Raw genomic sequence first — 17,533 nt, 5'->3', positions numbered from 1 at the left:
AAAATGGGAAGCGAGCACATAAAACTTCTTTTTCAGACTGAAGTTCGCTGGTTATTGCGTGGGAAAGTTCTCACCTGTCTATTTGAACTGCGTGATGAGGTCAAGTTATTCCTGCATCAAACTGTATGACAGAATGCATGATTTCCAATGGCTCGCAAAATTGGTTTATCTTGCTGATCTTTTCAGCACTCTCAATACTATAAATTTAGCGTTGCAAGGAAAAGCCATCACAGTCTTTACTGTCCAGGACAAAATTAAAGCTGTACGCCTCAAGATGGAATTGTGGTGTGCCTGTCTCGATCACCAAGAATTCAATAGTTTCCCTACGCTGGCAGATTTTCTTCTCACTGCCGAGGAGGTCCTGGATGGTGACACAGTTGCAGCCTTTAAGGAACATCTGCAAGGCCTTCACTCACAATTGTGGAGATATTTCCCAGAATTAGATGTGGGCTTTGAGTGGATCAGAAATCCATTTGGAGACAGAAAACACATTGAGCACGTCCATTCCAAGCTATCACCAAGAGAGGTTGATGGTCTTGTGGACATCGCATCAGATGGGACACTGCAGATGACATGAAATGCTTGACAGACTTTTGGTTCCACATCCAACCTGAACATCCTGAGCTGGCTGACTCTGCTTTGAAACTATTAATGCCATTTTCAACCACATACAACTGGGAAGTTGGATTTTCCACTCTGGTTGGACTGAAAACAAAGTAGCACAACCGGATCAATGTGGCCCCCAATACGAGATTAAAACTGTCCAGTTTGGAGCCAGACATTGCTTCACTGATGGATCAGAATAAGCAGCGCCATTCTTCCTATTAAGAAAAGGACAACAATGAGTGAGATGACGATACTATTTGTAAAACTCTCATTTCATTAGTGTGTAATTTGTAATATACTGTTGAAGTAGGCTCGTTGTTTTTGTTTGGGATAATTAGCGGGTAAGGTGGTCCGCAAATTTTTTTTATTAATAAAGTGGTCCTTGGTCTGAAAAAGTTTGAAAAACACTGAACTAAACTGATGTATGTTGTTAGCCCTCTCTCACTTATGGCCCTTTTCCACTACCCTTTTTCAGCTCACTTCAGCTCGCTTCAGCTCACTTCAGCCCGACACGGCTCGCGTTTCGACTACCAAAAACCAGCACGACTCAGCTCGCTTCAGCCCTGCTTAGCCCCTAAAACTCGCACCGTTTTGGAGTGGGGCTGAAGCGAGCCAAACCGTGCCGAGTGAGGCTGGGGGCGTGAGCAGACACTCCCCTGTGCACTGATTGGTGAGGAGGAGTGTCCTCACATGCCCACACACGCCCCGCGAGCGTGCTGGGATCTGTAAACACCGCAAACCCAGAAGGAGAAGAATTACGAATTACGAGAATTATGAAGCCTTATGCGCCTCGCCTCATCTATACGCTCTTGCCAGTATCTGTCCGCGTTGTCGGTGACAACAAGCCACAGCACCAAGACCAGCAACACTAACGACTCCATGTCCTCCATGTTTATTGTTTACTATTCGGGTCGAGAGACTACCGCTTAAAAGCTCACTGATGTCACTGTTTGCGCTGCTTAACGACATCACCTGACGTCCACCCACTTTCGCTAACTCCACCCAATGTGTCCACCCACTTCCAGCCAGCACGGTTCAGCGCGGTTGTAGTCGAAATGCAACTCCAACAGCCCCACTCAGCCCGACTCAGCACGGCATGGCTCAGCCCGACTCAGCCGCGTTTGTAGTGGAAAAGCAGCATTAGAGAACAAGGATGCATATGTTAGAATGCCATTCATAGACTATAGCTCGGCATTTAACACATTCATACCACACAGACTGTCTGAAAAGCTCCTCACCTTTGGAGTGGTACCTTCCCTCTGCAACTGGATTCTGAACTTTCTATCAAACAGACCCCAGTCAGTCAGAGTAGGAAACTGGACATCAGGCATCAGAACTGAGTACAGGGACCCCCCATGGTTGCGTACTGAGTCCTCTGCTGTACAGCTGCTTCACCTCTGACTGTGTGGCCTCTGAGTCCAATTATAAAGTTTGCAGATGACACCACAGTCATTGGACTGATCACCAGTGGAGAGGAGACAGCATATAGGAGAGAGGTGGCAGGACTGGTGGCCTGGTGCCAGGAAAATAATCTCTCCTTAAATACGTACAGATAAGACCAAGGAGATGATTATTGATCCTAGGAGGAGGAGCAGGAGGGAGCAGCACGCCCCAATATACATTGGGGAGACAGAAGTGGAGAGGGAAATTTTAAGTTCCTCAGCACTCACATCAGTGAGGACCTCACCTGGTCTCACAACACTCAGCAGCTTCTGAAGAAGTCACAGCAGAGACTGTATTTCTTGAGAAGGCTGAGGAAGTTTGGCATGCCAACCAAAATCCTCAGCAACTTCTACAGATGCACAGTCGAGAGTGTCATCAACAGTTCCATCACAGTGTGGTATGGAAACTGCACTGCTCAGGACAGGAAGGCTCTGCAGCGGGTGATAAAGACTGGAGAATCCACACTGTACAATAGAGATATTAAGGCACACACACACACACACACACACACACACACACACACACACAGTAAGTGTACTGTATATAAAGATTGTGTGTGTTGTGTAGTAAAGCTGAGTGATCTGAATGGGTTGGTACAGTAATAAATAAAAACACTGTTGTGTGGTTGGTGTTCTCTCTCTGAAAAGAGTGGAAGAGAGCCTGCCCCTGGTGGCTGTATAAGGCAACAGTGTTTCACTGAGAAAGAATGGATCCCCTCCCCTTTCATTTACACACACTTTGAGATCATTTATGGGTTTGTATTTTGTAAACTTGAATCTGTGCTTTGTGTGTTCTGCGACACATTTTTCTTGTCATGAACCCAATGACTGATTCTGATAAAAACATGTTCAAATGTGATCGTTCTGCCCTTTTCTCCTTCTTTACAGATTTAGATTTCATCCTGATCTGATCTGAGTCTCACACACAGAGGATGATGAGGATAAACCCTTACAGTACAAAGTGATTTGAAAATCATCATTTAGTGATAATCAGATGTGTACAACATGTCAGCACTTCCACTTCTCTCGTTGTTTGTAAAAATACACCAGCTGAGATAAATAAACTTTAAAGGGCTGATGACACGAACATGACTCTATGCAATTTCTTAAATAAACTATACAACATGGCAAACATGTTAGATTTCTGTTATAATTACGTGAAAAGAAGCTGTTGTTATGCGAATATCCAACTTTTAATTGCACAGCGCAAGAAAACTGGGTCCGTGGCTCGCGGCCATGTTGTGACATCAGCGGAAGAACACGCTGCGGTTCACTGGCTGTCTACTCAATGGAAATGGCGCATGAAAATGCCGGTGAACTCTCTAGCTCTTCCTCTTCTGGGAGTCTAGAATTGTGTTGTGAGTGGGATAGATCGGAAGAATCAAGTGATGACGAACACGGGTGCATCCAACCGTACAGGTTTGAACCTGTTGCTGTGCAATCTGAGAGCGACTCCGACCCCGAGATGGACAGCGGACAGGCAGACAGCCCAGCATTGAACACCACAAGGTTGGATAACAAGGATTGGTAGGTCAACCCGTATTTGTTCAAAATGTTACGGAATCAATATTTTAATATTGTGTATTGTTGTCTTGCATGTGTAAACACTGCTTATATCATGTAAGCCGTATGCTACACTGAATACATAGTTCCTAATGGAGCATGCAAACGGCTAACATAATAAGCTTACGACTATGCCTGATCCGTGATACATTTAGGATAATATTGGCAGGCACGTCTTCTAGTTTATGGCTTCTTAGTTTTATCCTTGAATGAAGCAAAATATTTGATAACCTACATCAGCGTAAGCAAATGACAATCTGTAGCCTACTTGTCTAGCTAAGTTAGCTTTCCCTCAGTGTTTGCTTTGAGAAACAAGCTTTCACAAGCAAATACATGACTGATATCACGCCGACTTTATGATTACATTTATGATTATCATGAATGTGTACTCTATGATGTGTACTCTATGAGCGCTCTGGAGCGAGTCACTTCCAAGATGGCCGCGCAGACCGCATGGTTACTATTTTTAGCATCATGTCGGAGCACTCTATAGCTCTACGTACCTTTATCTTATGTCGTTTCTCAACACATGTTCTGACAGTTGGACTGTCTTTGGAGGAGTCGCCTTGTCCCAGGCGACTGCTGGATCCGGCATAGCTACCAGTAGACCCCCTCTGGAATACTGTAGGCACTGCTGATGGTAGCAGCACACGTTTGTGCTGAACTGAACACCCAAAGATTCCTTTAAGCTGGGAAGGGTGTCAAAACAATCCAAATCGAAGTGTTCAGAGCACAGGACGGATGTTGGTGAGGGCTCCCACTTGTCACGAGTGCGCCTGACTTGCTTCACCCACTTCGCATGCAGCTCGGGATCTCTGGGAAACTTGAATAAACTTACCCCATCCTTGTGGGTTTTGGAGCAAAAGCCGGCAACACAACACGAAGGCATAATAACTATATATTATAATAATGTATAATAATGTATAATAAAAATACTAATAATGATAAACTGAACACCTGCCGCATCAACAACAAACTGGTAAGTTAGGAGGAAGGTTCTTTCGCTGACGTCATATAGCTCCTCCTCCTCCTTTGTCTCCTGGGTGCTGCAGCCCCGTCAAATTTGCCCAAATAGCCGCGTTTTTTATCATAACTTGTAAAATAGGCGCCTTCGTGAATTAATATATGGATCATCGGGAATTACTTTTTATGTTGTAAAACATCGCCAAAGATGTCAAAAACGTGTCATCAGCACTTTAATGAACTAAACACTCATAAATATTTTCTTATTAATATCTTTTACAGCAAAACAGAAACTGTTAATGCACATCGAACATAATTTAATAGTTTTGTATGTACAGTATGCTTCTGTTTTTTCCATTTACATGCAGCAGAAGGTCACATTTATGTTTAAAACACATCATAAATATCTTATAGTATCAGTTCACTGCAGTAATTTGATCATTGCACAAAGTTACACACTGCTTATAACTGCGTAAATTAAATTATTTTCCTCCTGGAGTTGTTATAAATTTCAGATGAGAGGTTTAATTTGGTTGACTCTGTACATAACTAATGTTTTAATCGATTTTTAAATGCTGTGTTTATAAAAATGAAGATGATTATCAATTCTGTATTGGATGTTAGAAATATTTGTGTGAAGACACTTCATTGTGTATATGTACTGTGTGTGTGTCAATACACATCGATATACTGATTACTGATCAGCATGTTATTTTCTCGAAGCATCTTTGAGACACTGATGGTTTAAAATTACATTGAAATGAATAATTTCATTGAAGTGAATCGCTGTTTCACATTGTAGACTATTATACTACCATTTAATATTGCGTTATAAGCATAATAGCTTTGGGTGACCACAGGAGGGGAACAGAACAGATCCTGGAGATGGAACTGATCCCCATCAACCCTGTGACACATAATACAGCTCCATCTAGTGGCTCTTCCTGATATGACACTGTGTTGTGATGTTATCCACTTTCTCTCATTTGGATACACACTGTAACGGAATGAATTCACCAAATAACTGATTCATTCTGCTCAAATCTCTGAACCACACAATATTCCTTCACAACAATAAACACATTCTTATTGTTCAACACAGTTTGCAGTTATGCTGCATTCATTTTGCAAACTTCTATACACACTTCTCAACACACTATGTACTTCTCATTGTCTCGTTTTTCCTAAACACTGGAGTCACCAATCAGAACTCAGTGTGTTAATGGATGAAACCACATCTCACCTGTGAAAACCATTCACTCAGTTTTCTTCATCACCTGGGGAGAGATGGTTCACAACAGCGCGCTCAAGCGTCATTGATAGGAAGGGAGAAGAGAAACCGAGTGATAGTTCTGGATGACAGAGGGGTCTAGGGTGGGTTTTTCAGCAGTGGGGTGATGTAGGTTTGTTTGAAGCTGGAGGCAAACTATCCGGAGGACAAGGAGGAGTTGATAAATGGGAGGATGTCAGGAGTGATAGTCTGGAGGGGAGATGAGGGGATGTGATCAAGAGCACAGGTGGTAGGATGGTGAGAGAGCAGGAGCTGGGTGACATCAGCTGTGGAAAGAGGGGAAAAAGCAGAAAGCAGGAGGGAAGGGACAGGGATGGGAGAGGAGGGGGAGGCAGTCTGAAACTGAAAATGACTAAACTGGACTAAGAACAGAATATAATCCACCCAGCTAACATTTATTTAATTAAATACATCAGAAAAGTGTCATCATAAACTTTCATCACTGAAAACATTGAACATTTTAGTTGTTTTATCTCCTAAAACAAGATACAGATTTACACAAGTAAATGATGAATCTTATAGCAATAATGGATATGTTTCATATTAATAAATGTAAATATTTCGGTATTATGTCATGTTTTATTTCTTTTATGTCACAGTCCGGTCCAGTCCATCCATGCCTTAGACTGTGGGACTTCCATGCCGGCTCCAGGACAGGAATTCAGTCCTGCCTTGCTGAAGGCCAGTTCCTGAAGCGGCACTCCCACACCTGCTCCCACTCCTCTCCCATCAGCCAGGGCTTTTTCAGAACTGTTTGGAGCTGCTCCATTTTCCAGACTGTCTCTTGTAGACTTTCCTCGCCTCGCTACAGCTCATTGGTATTGGGTGTTCTTGATTCCCCCTGCCTGGATTTCTCCTTGTTTTTCTGTTCAGTTTTTGTTCCAGTTTTTGCTGCCTGTTCTTTTGAATTGTGTCTTTTGCTCCCTCTGCCTGGATTTCCCTTGTCCCTGTGCTCATCAGTTTTTGTGAAGATTTTTCTGTCCTGTTTTTTGTCCCTGATCGTGTCTACCTACTCCTCTGTGTTTTTGACCTCCTGGCCTGTTTTTTGACAACCAAGTTTTGCCTGAGTCCTACTGTACCTCTGCCTTTCTGCCCTCTACTTCATTAAAGAAGTTTTCTCTTTACACTGCCTGCTTTCTGAGTCTGCTCTTGGCTCCTCACTTCACCTCAGCTCGCCACTCCTGACACTTTAAAAGGGAGAGTACAGCACAGCACATTACACTGACTCAATAAAAACTAAATTAAAACTACAGAGATCTGTAATTTATTCAAAATCTATATGGAACTCTAAACGCTGAGAATGTAATAATAATAATAATCTATAAAACAGAAGAGCGCCTCCTGCTGTACAATGCTGTTAAAACCTTGTGGATGTTGAATATTATAGTTTGTACAGCAAGTCTCTATATTTTTAGCTCTTAACTGCAGTTTAAACTTTATCTTTGTGAAACTTTCACACGATTAAAATCCGATGACAAGATCAGTAGGCCCTGGGCAGTGGCGGAACAACTGCACACAAGGCCCCGGGGCAAAACACCAATCAGGCCCCCCTCCCCCCACATGGCGAAATTGCAAACAAACAAATTAGAAGGCTTGTGGCATCTAGGCCTACTCAGGCTATATCTAACAAAAAGCAGTTTTTAAGAATGTAGCCTTTGGACCTAGCCATGGCGAAATTGCAAACAAACAGAAGGCCTGCGGCATATAATCAGGCTATATTAGAACAGAACTTGCTCAAAGTTTTTTTTTTAATTATCTCATCTCATCTCATTATCTCTAGCCGCTTTATCCTGTTCTACAGGGTCGCAGGCAAGCTGGAGCCTATCCCAGCTGACTACGGGCGAAAGGCGGGGTACACCCTGGACAAGTCGCCAGGTCATCACAGGGCCAACACATAGACAACCATTCACACTCACATTCGCACCTACGGTCAATTTAGAGTCACCAGTTAACCTAACCTGCATGTCTTTGGACTGTGGGGGAAACCGGAGCACCCGGAGGAAACCCACACGGACACGGGGAGAACATGCAAACTCCACACAGAAAGGCCCTCGCCGGCCACAGGGCTCGAACCCGGACCTTCTTGCTGTGAGGCGACAGCACTAACCACTACGCCACCGTGCCGCCTTTTTAATTATTATTATTTTATCTTTTATAGGCCTACATAGCGGGCAGCATGGTGGTGTAGTGGTTAGCGCTGTTGCCTCACAGCAAGAAAGTCCTGGGTTCGAGCCCCGGGGCCGGCGAGAGCCTTTCTGTGTGGAGTTTGCATGTTCTGTCCGTGTGGGTTCCCTCCGGGTGCTCCGGTTTCCCCCACAGTCCAAAGACATGCAGGTTAGGTTAACTGGTGACTCTAAATTGACTGTAGATGTGAGTGTGAATGGTTGTCTGTGTCTATGTGTCAGCCCTGTGATGACCTGGAGACTTGTCCAGGGTGTACCCCGCCTTTTGCTCGTAGTCAGCTGGGATAGGCTCCAGCTTGCCTGTGACCCTGTAGAAGGATAAAGTGGCTAGAGATAATGAGATGAGATGAGGCCTACATAGCCTGTATTTTCCATTCATTTTTTATTATCTTCCAAATAGACACTAAACAACAACAAAAAAATCCAGCAATCATGAATGATACACCCTCATTGTGTAAGTACGTCTTCAACTACAAAGCCGACATGGAAACCTGGATTCGTCACTGAAAAGGCATTCGACGCGTCTTGCTCTCCACAAAGTCGTCGACTATTTGAGGGATGTTAAGCGTTCTTGCTCGCTCATTCTCAATTGATAAAATGGCCAATCCACAGAGTCTCTCTTGACCCATTGCGCTCCTGAGATAATTGTTTATCAATTTTAATTTGGAGAAAGAGCGCTCTGCTGTCGCAACTGAGACAGGGAGAGTGAGAATAAGCAAGAAGGCCGTGCACACCTCACTAAATGTAGAAGTTACTGCTGGGTGATATACTACCAGCAACCTGGCCAGGCTAAGCACAGATGTGTGTCTCGCTATCTGCTCCTTGAAACAAGCCCTAAATGACACTAGTTGACCAGGAAAGCTGGAGTCAATATCCCGACTATAGTGATCACACAGTCGACGGGCCACTTCGTATAGCTCCCCGTCCTTGGCATGCTGGAGCGTATTTGGATGAACAGCCTCAAACAAATGAGCAGTCCGATTTAAACTGACAAACCTTTGTGACAGCTGCTGAATGATTACATCAAGGCATGCATAGAACACATTCACCCGAAAATAATGTTCTGCATTGGAAAGCCGACGGTCTTCACTAAGGTGATAAAAGTGGCGCTTCACTTTTTTCAACCTGGTGGCTACAAATTGCGTTTGACTGCCCCATTTCACAGCCAATGCCAGAGTGGAAGCCTTTGCCTCATCAAACTGCTCCCTGTACTCCTGTAGAGTTCGTACAGCATTCTGCAATAATGCAGACGCTTTGAGGAGATCAATGGTCTTCTCCTGCAGTAACTTTGAGATGGCATTAGTGCACTCCAAAATCTTTGTCTTAAGGCTGATTAAAAATATGAACTGAAATTTAGTAATGGCCTTTTTAAGTGCATCTGCCTCATCTCGTTAATTCATTTTCTCGCTTGTAAGTGAGAGCTTTCATGACGTCTCCGTATCTGTACATTAATGCAACAAGCGCATCGTAGCGGGAGGACCAGCGGGTTGGGCAGAGGCGTTTCAAGGTTATGTCCCTGCTCTCTGGGCTCAATAAGTCGCCAAGTAATGCCCATCTCTTAACACTGTTGGCAACCACATCATAAAACTGTCCAATCTCTGGGATAGTTTTGACAGAATCATTCAGTACCAAATTCAGACAATGAGCCGCACAGTGCACATACAAAGCAAGGGGCTCCCGCTCTGCTATTTTCGCTTGAACACCAGAATAAATTCCGCTCATGTTCGCTGCGCCGTCATAACCCTGTCCACGGCATCTGGAGAGATCTAAGCCGTTCCCTTCAATGCAGCCAATAATTTGGCCCTCCAGTTCAGAAGCAGATACGTTCACAGTTATCTCAAATCCAAGAAAAGCCTCAACTATCCTGATTTCACAGGGTTTTTTATTTTATTTTTTAACCATGATAAGAATGTGGAGCAAAAATGAGAGATATATCGGTCAACTAGTCTGTAATCATGTGAAAACTTGCAGGTTTCAAGGAATTTCCAATGAAATCGCGTAAGGCACATTTATTGGGAGGGCCTGAATGTCAAAGGGTGGGGCCCTGTACGGCTAGGGGGAGAGCCCAAGGCCCAGGGTCAATGGCCCCGCTCGCCCCCTTTAGCTCCGCCCCTAGCCCTGGGGTGTGTGTGTGTTCCCTCCCCCCAGAGCAGGAAGTGAAAGTGAAAGTCAGCAGCTCCGTATGGTGTGGAGGAGAAAACGAATCTTTTCAGGACTAAAACGCGGTGAGTTTCTCCATCTAAAGCTTTAATAGAGCCCTCTGAAAGTATTGGCCCCTTGCAGTGGCGTCACATTTCCGTTCTCCCCCGTCGCTCCCCGATACCTGGGGAACAAGCCAACTTTGTTCACAGACTGAAGCCAAGTGAAGATGTCCGGCGTCTGTTGCTGTTGTCCGGAGAAAACTGCAGCTAAAAAAGCTCTGCTACCGGATTACTTGGATAATCTTAGTCAGAAAGAAGCGAAGGATAGATATCGGCGGAAATGAGAGTTTATTAGCGGTTATGATCCCAACAAAAATCCCTCGAAGCGACTGGAGTGATGGTGCAGATTTGTGGGCGAGCGTTAGCGTTAGCGCCATGTTGGAACAGACCTTCTTTTTCCTGAAGAGCAAACACACGGAAGAACACTGACACACTCAGAGATTATTACTAATAATGATAATTTAGAGATCTCACTGCCTGAAAGCGGAGCTCCCCCCGGTAGGGTCAGACCCGGCGCCAGACACAGACTGACGGACGGGCCTTGAATTGCTTTGGGGGGGGGGGGCACACATTTTATACGCCAAGCCAGGGCAACCCAGGAGAGCAGCACAGACGTGACGAGTTAAATATTCTAAGAAACCTATAAAGCAACCAAAACAACTTTACAAAATGTATCAAACATTGCTCAGCATATTAAAAGGTTTTTTTTTTTTTTTTTTTTGCTCCGCTGGCCTCACAACGCACAAAGCTGATTTCGGGTATCTACCGGAAGATGTCGTGATATGATCCCGTCCAGCAATAAAATGTGATTGGCTGAGACAGCTGCTCATTTACCCAGATACCATCTGAAGAAAAAATGCGATTGGTCGGTTGGTTCATTCCATTACATTAACCCATTGGTTCCCAAGAAATATTAGTCCACGTTTATAGCAATGATCCAGAAATTATTACTAGTGTTTCTGTACTCACGGATAATAATGAATGAACCGATCAGCCGATTTCGAATAGTTTCAATACATTTTAAATTGAGCACATTTTTCTTTATTATTGTTATACTGAAAAACTTTGACTTGTAGTTTACGTTTTTTTTTTTTGAGGGAAAAAAAACAAACAAAGAAGAAGAAGCTGTGATGGGCTCCTATCAGGCCAAGTGCGGTCACTCGCCGGCCACTTTCAGGCATCTTTTTCGGATTAGTGGGACCAGACCTTCTGAACATGAATGGGGAGATATCAATACTGGACTCTGTGAAAACTAACGGTCGCGAAGAGCATATGATTGAAATCGCCATGAAAAGCTGATTATACTTGAGTGTTAGGTTGGTTCTCATGACTCAGAAAAAGCTTTAAAATCCACTTTTCTCGTGGATTATTTTGACACTGCGCAGGCGCAGTACTTCTATAACGGCAGGAGAGGGACAGCGGAGCACGAAGCTGCAAGATGATTGGAAAGCTGTTGGTTCAGATCGACATATGATTGGTTGTTGGCAGCGGAACAGGCGGGATATTTGCAGACCCGTACTGCCGTCAGAGACGGTTGATTAGAATGTTTGCTGCCGTTACGAACTGTCCCCATTCATTTCTATGGACGATTTCTTCAGTGACCTGTCTCCTATGAAAAAAAGTCTCTGCTCTGGGTTCCAGCAGGGCGGGCCCACATGAGTCTCAGGGCGGGCACGGCCCCCTAAGGCCCACCCATGGCGCCGGGCCTGGGTAGGGGGACCGGATTTCCCGAGTCTGATTTGTTTAAGTAAGACTCCTCATGATTATTAGCCTGGCAAGCCAGACTAATGTGAATATTTAGTCTGGTCTCGATCGTAGACATTTCCAAAGGGTGTGGGAGAAACAACCCGGTGTCTTTCAAACTGTCTCTGTGCGTATAGGCCAACGCTCTGACCAATCAGCACAACAGTGACTGTGACGTAGTCAGAGCGACAGAAAGCAGTGGGGGAGGCCTTGAAATAAATAATTTTTCAAAATGCGTATTAATTAATAAACAGGTTCTAGATATTAAGAAGTTTGGAGATAATGACCACAAGTTTGGAGTCTGTACCACATACTTAACATACACTTATTTTTTTCAAGTGTTTTTCAAGGGTTTGCTTAAACTGTTTTTGAGAGTTTTTATTTAGTGGTGTTTGGTGAAATAATTTCCCTTAAATTTAAAATAACGGGAAAATAAGAAACAATCAAAAAGTAATGTTTCAAAGCTGTTTATTAATTCTTCGTACTGCACAAACTAGCCCCATCCTTTTGGCTACGAGCGGAGCCAGCTGGTAGATCAGACTTTTGCCATAGCCGGTCGGCAAAACAGCGAAAACGTCCTTCTTGAAAAGGAATGAGCGGAGAGCCTCTTCCTGCTCATGTTTCAACGAAAACTCCAAGTCTAATTCTTCTAAAACTGATTCCAAAGCGGAGTCAAACGTGCGCTGTTCACTAGCCATAGCCATCTTTCCTGTTGTGCTTTCTCCAGCGTCGCGCAGCCTTGTCATCACTCCTGCAAAAGCCCGCCCAAAGAATCCAAACAAAAACCTTGTGTTGTGATTGGCGGGCACGATTTGATGCCCGGGGTGTCTTGTTGATATGGTGCGAGGCTAGACCCACTCGCAGGCAAAAAATATTTTTGGCTGCTAGGCGGGTGGGTCTAGTTTACTAGGCTACATGATTATTATAATTTAGTTATTCTCTCAAATTTACCAACTTGGTATAATTAGACTGCTGTCATTGGGCCTAGTCAGAATTTACCAGCCCAATATGATAGGAGATTTATGATCATACTTGATCCACAAATAAATTATTTTCACTTTATCTTGATGAATGAATGAATGACCCATGTTTTAGTTCCAGTTTATGCACTAAGTAGGCTGATCAGGAGCAGCCAGGAATGATGAACTTTATCTTCATGAATATTGATTTGTTTAAGTATATCCAGTTTGTAGGAAGAAGGTAAGTTGGGTCATCTTTCTTTTGAAAATGGCGAATCGCTGGTCTCATGCCTCTTTGGACTGTGTGTTTTGCTGATCTTCATTTTGTGGCTGGGAAATGATTGTTTCCTCATCCATATTCAACAGCTTGTCTACTGATGATCAAATCTCACAACTGTAGTCACAATTCATGTTCTATTAGTCTGCTCAGTACAAAATCACAGCAAGAAATGGTAAATTTAGACTTCCCGGAAGTTGACCAGGGGAAAAAAAAAAAAAATCGGTCTGCGCATGCGCATGGTAAATTTATACCAGCGCGCGATCAGACCGTGACACCGGCTCAAACCGGCTCAGACAGGTGCTATTATCATTCTGTACAAGCTCACTTTTATCAACGGTTCAGAGAATAAGGGCTGGTTTACAATCAGGGTTCAAAGTTTGTGTCACAGGGCTCCAAAATTCAAATTGATTCAAACTGGTTCTTGTACCAGTTTTTAAGTGAAGGACAAGTTAAAGAACAGATTTCAGGTAATTTTTTGACACGTGTGTATGGTAGTTTTGTGTAATCTGCTATAAGATAAAGAAGATTAGATGTAGCTTTAAGAAGGGCTGGGAGAAACAAATGCAGTGATTCTCAGAGAGGACATTTTTTTTTGACAATTCAGAATCCACTACTTCCATAGTGCTTTTAAATATAAGGCTGTAAGCTTTGTGTTAGTTGTCTCTAATATTTATGTCCCAATATCTTGACCACATTTTAGGATGAAAATAATCATTTTAGATATGTTATTTTATATTGAAAAATTAGCTGTCTCGGAGAGGACATTTTTTTGACACAATTACATACTAATTTGATCAAAATAGTCTGAAAACTTACTGGCATTCAACATTAAAACTTAGGCCATCCTTAAAAAAAATCCGTTTCCTGTCCACCGGGTGAGCAAAAAAATTTTCAGTTGGGAGGGAGGGATTTTCTCATCTCATCTCATTATCTCTAGCCGCTTTATCCTTCTACAGGGTCGCAGGCAAGCTGGAGCCTATCCCAGCTGACTACGGGCGAAAGGCGGGGTACACCCTGGACAAGTCGCCAGGTCATCACAGGGCTGACACATAGACACAGACAACCATTCACACTCACAGTCACACCTACGGTCAATTTAGAGTCACCAGTCAACCTAACCTGCATGTCTTTGGACTGTGGGGGAAACCGGAGCACCCGGAGGAAACCCACACGGACACGGGGAGAACATGCAAACTCCACACAGAAAGGCCCTCGCCGGCCCCGGGGCTCGAACCCAGGACCTTCTTGCTGTGAGGCGACAGCGCTAACCACTACACCACCGTGGGAGGGATTTTTTATTTTGTTTTATTTAATTTGTATTATATATGGATGGATAAGAAATTGCAATGCTGTGTTTGCTTTTTCTTTCAGTACTTTTTTTTATTACAAAAGCAGACACATTTAATACAATATGACAGTTTAATCAACTGAAACTTGTACAAAAACTTAAGTTAGCATTTTAAATGCTGACCGCAACATTTGCAAAACTTTTACAAAGGTACTTAAAATGTCCGACACACGGACTTTTTGTAGTTCTAAATCGATCGTTAGGCCTAGTTCGGATGAAATTACACTATTAAAATGATCACTGAATGATTTGTTTTTCTGAATCTTTACTATTTTGTTGTTCGCTAGAATACCATTTTGCGATTTCACACTTAAGCAAATGTTTGAAAACTCTGGATCTCCTTCCTTCATGGTGGCTGCCATTTTTTTGTGCCGCACGGCGCATGCGCAGAGCTGATTCGACAGGGCTTTCCACAAGCGCCGGCTGCCGGCCACACAATTAAGTCCAGCCGGCTACTTTAATGACTATTTTTGTAGCCCACAGGCTCTAAATATTAATTTTCGATTTTAATAAAATTAAATGTTTATCTAACGGACTGACAATGTCAAACTGAACCACACTCATTTAAGTTGTGATTCGCACTGTTTGTACCGATAATAACCACAAGTTCCCCGCCGACTTCATTGATCAGGGGAGAGTAACTCATCCGCGGCCCCGACATGCGGTGTGCGCGCGCACTCGGCGGAGGCAGTAGTGTGCGCGCGCACTCGGCGGAGGCAGTATGAGCCTGTGGAAAAGGCAGTGGAAAGCCCTGGGAATGCGTAAATGTCAAGTTCGAGTTTAGATTTACGAGCCCGAAAAAAATGTCGAAAAACCGGCGTTAAAAAAAAATTTTCACCCGCACAAACGGCACTCACCCGGCCGGTGGACCGGAAACAAAACATTTTTTAATAATGGCCTTAACTATGTTTCTAATGATATGGAACCAAATATGTGCTTTATGGTATAAAGAATGATTTAAGTGCATCCCTTTTGGAGCTACCTGTGGTCAAAAAAGCACTTTTTCTAAATGACACGAGTAATTTTGCTAAATTACATATATTGCCATACATTCACCAAAAATAACGTTATCACCAATTTTTTTTTTGCATGGTAAATAGAGCTATCACAGGGCTACAATAAACAACCATGTTTATTTAGTCAAGCCTTTTGATATTGAGGATAATAAGTGTTAAATGTGATTTTTAGCTTGCGTACCCTGATTGTAAAACAACCCATAATCAAGTATTTTGTTATCTACATGTGCTTCTATCACAATTCAGTTAAAGTAAGAAAATCAGACAACAGATGTGATGATAGGGAATAGGCCAATAGCCTAAACTTCAACTGATTTATTTCACCTTTGTGAAAACGCCAAGAAAATGCATCGCTTGCATATTAACATCAACATTTTATGCAATTAACTTTTTTTTTTAAACAATAGGCTATGCATTGTAACAGGAACGAGCGCATGAGCCTAATCGTTGTCACCTCCGACCCTTTACCCAAAATGCCTCTGTTTAATCTTAACCAGTGTTGGCTATTAACTATTTTGAAAATGTGAACCCTGAGTTGACAACAGCATCAAACAAGTCAAGACAATCTGTGATACAGATTAAAGACAGATGAAACAGATGAAAGACAACAAAAAATGTTTCAGAAACACAGCCACCCAACCCACCCACCCTAAAGAAGATGCCATTTTATTGCATATATTTACATGATGAGTGAATTTGCTCCCGTAGCGCTTTATTGCCCGAGAGCCTGCTGTGAAACTGCGAGCAAGTATCGTCGAAATTGGCCCGGGTAATGAGCAAGGCTTCGAGAGTAGGCACAGTCATGCGATTCCTCTCGTCAGTCCAGGTGTTGCTCATGAGTGAAAATATTCGCTCAACTGGAGCATTGGTGCCAGGTAGGCACATGGCAAACTGGCAAAGCTGGCTGACATTGCTGTAAGGAATTTCCCTACTCTTGAAGTGCGCGAACATCTCCCAGTGCTCATCCATTGGCTTGCCATCAGCACTCCACTGAGCCACCTTCTCAGTGGTATATAACCGCACAGATGACATCTCGTCAAACAGCTGGGTCTCGTCAATGTGACACTGATGCAATCTTGACGACACGTACTGGAGGGACGATTCAACCTCATCCCATTGAGGGACAGTGTTGAGGAGAGTCCAGGAGAGGACCTCTATCTCCTTAAACGGAGCTCCCCATTCCTTCAAGTATGAAATGCAATACTCGTAAAAGGTGCAGACGGTGTCGCGAAATTCCACTGCCTTTTGTGAATCATCAAGGGCACTCAGAAGATTCTTCACCTATAAAAGCGAATAATTTTCCAATTTTCCAAATTATTAACAAATAAGTTTCAAATCACTTTATTGGCTAATGTTTCATGTTTATTTCCACACACTATGTATAACCTAAGCCTAATGTTAGGGCAAAGTAGGAAGAATTAGGCTTTACGGAGATGCTGATTTCATTCATCCAGCAGGACTTGGCACCTGCCCACACTGCCAAAAGTAGCCTAATACCTGGTTAAATTACAATATTCTAATTTTGTGAGATGCTGAATTTGGGATTTTCTTTAGCTGTAAGCCATATCAAAATTAGCACAAATAGGCTCATGGCTAGAAATATTTCACTTACTGTCTAAAAACTTATCCTTTTTTCCTTAGCCTTTACTCCCTGATCATTTTCCTCTTTTATTTTAACTGCTCAGCCTTCAATTTGATTTCATTATTGTATTGTGTACAAAGATGGTAGAGTGTAGGCCTATTTTTAAATTATATTTTCCTGCAGGGGGGCAGATGTCTTTGGGCTTTCATGCTTACCTTGAGACCTGTGAACACAGCCAACTTTCTCTCCTGCAGTTCGCCTTGCAGGTTGCGCAGGTGATGGGCCGAGTGCGCGGCTGTGTTTTTCTGCCTCTCCAGCACCTTGACAGTATCGTTGAACAACAACAACTGATTGTG

General features: G+C 43.2%; 2 protein-coding genes across 3 annotated transcripts in view; both read left to right on the top strand.

The window, feature by feature from the left end:
- The window catches only part of LOC132886321 (NACHT, LRR and PYD domains-containing protein 3-like), a 719,980-nt gene that overhangs the window by 322,016 nt on the left and 380,431 nt on the right, over positions 1 to 17,533 (top strand). The gene's annotated exons all lie outside the window — the stretch shown is intronic.
- The window catches only part of LOC132886187 (NLR family CARD domain-containing protein 3-like), a 28,661-nt gene continuing 21,319 nt past the window's right edge, over positions 10,192 to 17,533 (top strand). The window contains exon 1 of one of the 2 annotated variants that reach the window (XM_060920758.1): positions 10,192 to 10,273. The gene's annotated coding sequence lies outside the window, so the exon portion shown is untranslated. The remainder of the gene's footprint in view (positions 10,274 to 17,533) is intronic. The other variant, XM_060920757.1, reaches the window with a different exon arrangement.

Source organism: Neoarius graeffei, chromosome 5 (genome assembly GCF_027579695.1).
Source record: "Neoarius graeffei isolate fNeoGra1 chromosome 5, fNeoGra1.pri, whole genome shotgun sequence".
NCBI lineage: Eukaryota > Metazoa > Chordata > Actinopteri > Siluriformes > Ariidae > Neoarius > Neoarius graeffei.
This window is presented reverse-complemented; position numbering and strand designations above follow the sequence as displayed.